Source organism: Sciurus vulgaris, assembly GCF_902686455.1.
Source record: "Sciurus vulgaris genome assembly, chromosome: 4".
In the NCBI taxonomy this organism is placed as follows: domain Eukaryota; kingdom Metazoa; phylum Chordata; class Mammalia; order Rodentia; family Sciuridae; genus Sciurus; species Sciurus vulgaris.
Window position 1 is genome coordinate 86,448,198 of NC_136464.1, and position 2,520 is coordinate 86,450,717.

The 2,520-nt window shown below is 49.2% G+C and overlaps 1 pseudogene across 1 annotated transcript; it reads left to right on the top strand.

The window, feature by feature from the left end:
* Positions 1-434: 434 nt before the first annotated feature.
* On the top strand, positions 435-2,309 carry LOC306659970 (aldehyde dehydrogenase, mitochondrial-like; annotated as a pseudogene). Its single transcript has one exon. The product of its transcript is annotated as an aldehyde dehydrogenase, mitochondrial-like (transcript).
* Positions 2,310-2,520: the final 211 nt, after the last annotated feature.

A 2,520-nucleotide genomic window follows, 5' to 3' on the forward strand; every position in this document is an offset into this window, starting at 1 on the left:
TCTGATTGATAATAGATGAGATAGCCTACTACAATTCATTAAATGAGGGAACTATATTCAATAAACAGTGCTCAACCAATTAGATACCTACATTCAAAATTAAAGAAGTAAACTCTAACCAGTTCTTCACTCTATATACAATAAATAATCTGAGGTTGATCATAGACCTGAACATGAATGATGAAGCTATCAAAAAAGCAAAATGAAACAAAAAAAATAAAATTTCTCTTCTTGAAAAAACTAAGATAATAATGTCTTGACCATGAATAGTATTTTTAAATGAGATAAATGTCCTTAAAATATGAATAAAATCGATTTCATTAAAATTAAGCATTATTTTTATCCAGGAGCTACATTAAAGAAGTGAAAGGCAGAGTCGGTGCTGCCAGCCGCCGCCCGCCGCCACCCAGGCCGCAGCACGTTGCCTCGGCCCCCTCTGGGCGGTCGCCTGCTCTCCGCAGCCGCCACCCATGCGGTGCTGGCCCCCAACCAGCAGCCCGAGGTCTTCTGCAACCAGATCTTCATAAACAATGAGTGGCATGATGCCTCAGCAAGAAAACATTCCCCACTGTCAGTCCCTCCACTGGAGAGGTCATCTGTCAGGTAGCAGAAGGGAATAAGGAAGATGTGGACAAGGCCCTGATGGCTGCCCGGGCCGCCTTCCAGCTGGGCTCGCCCTGGCGACGCGTGGACGCCTCTGACAGGGGCCGGCCGCTCTACCGCCTGGCTGATCTGATCGAAGGGGACCGGACCTACCTGGCGGCCTTGGAGACCCTGGACAATGGCAAGCCCTATGTCATCGCCTACCTGGTAGATTTGGACATGGTCTTGAAATGTTTCCGGTATTATGCCGGCTGGGCTGACAAGTACCACGGGAAAACCTTTCCTATGAATGGCGACTTCTTCAGCTACACCCGCCATGAGCCCGTGGGAGTGTGCGGGCAGATCATTCCCTGGAACTTCCTGCTCCTGATGCCAGCGTGGAAGCTGGACCCTGCCTTGGCGACTGGAAATTTGGTCGTGATGAAGGTTGCTGAGCAGACGCCACTCACCGCCCTCTATGCGGCCAACTTGATCTAGGAGGCCGGCTTCCCCCCTGGTGTGGTCAATATTGTTCCTGGATTTGGCCCCATGGCTGGGGCTGCCATCGCCTCCCATGAGGATGTGGACAAAGTGGCATTCACAGGGTCCACTGAGGTTGGCTACCTCATCCAGGTTGCTGCGGGGAACAGCAACCTCAAGAGAGTGACCCTGGAGCGGGGGTGAAAGAGCCCCAACATCATCATGTTGGACGCTGACATGGACTGGGCAGTGGAACAGGCCCACTTTGCCCTGTTCTTCAAGCAGGGCCAGTGCTGTTGCGCCAGCTCCCAGACCTTCGTGCAGGAGGACGTTTACTCAGTTCGTGGAGTGCAGCGTTGCCCCGGCCAAGTCTCCGGTGGTGGGGAACCTTTTTGACAGCCAGACGGAGCAGGGGCTGCAGGTGGATGAAACTCAGTTCAAGAAGATCCTCGGCTATATCCAATCAGGGAAGCAAGAGGGGGCGAAGCTGCTGTGTGGTGGGGGGCTGCTGCGCAGCGTGGCTACTTCATTGAGCCCGCCGTGTTTGGAGATGTGCAAGACAGCGTGACCATTGCTAAGGAAGAAACCTTTGGGCCGGTGATGCAGATCCTGAAGTTCAAGACCATAGAGGAAGTCGTCGGGAGAGCCAACAATTCCAAGTATGGACTGGCTGCAGCTGTCTTCACAAAAGACCCGGACAAGGCCAATTACCTGTCCCAAGCCCCTCAGGCTGGCACTGTGTGGGTCAACTGCTATGATGTGTTTGGGGCCCAGTCCCCCTTTGGCGGCTACAAGATGTCAGGCAGTGGCCGGGAACTGGGCGAGTACGGCCTGCAGGCGTACACCGAAGTGAAGACTGTCACAGTCAAAGTTTCTCAGAAGAATTCATGAAGAACCATCCAGCTTCCTTCCTCATCCAGTGCCTGAGAGTCCCGAGATCAGCAAGATTTCCAAGAACGACCTATGCACATGAAAGGCTCAAAGGAGAAACGCCTCCCAGGAAATCTCTCTGGTCAAAAAAGTCCCAGAATTCCAACTGATAAACAGGGTGGACTGGTGGGGTGAAGCATCTGCAGAAAGCCTGTTTTAAACTGTAACAGTACTGCTGGCTTTGAGGGTGATTGCTTACAAAACCTGGTTCGTGTGTTTTATCTTCTGTCTTGATCTAATACGCTTCTGTAACTTGCCTTTATTTGATAAGAAAAAGTGAACTGCTAGCACCCTGCTTTGTATCGCTGACTAAAACTCATTAAAAACTGAACTACTTTCCGCAAAAAAAAAAAAAAAAAAAAAAAATGAAAGGCAAATCACAGAACTTGAGAAATATTTTCAATTTATATGAGACAAAGTTTTATATACATATAAAGAATGACTACACAGTAATGACAAAGGTCATAAGCCAAATTTAGTTGATAAAATTATTTAATGGACATTTTACACAGGACAATAAAATTGCCT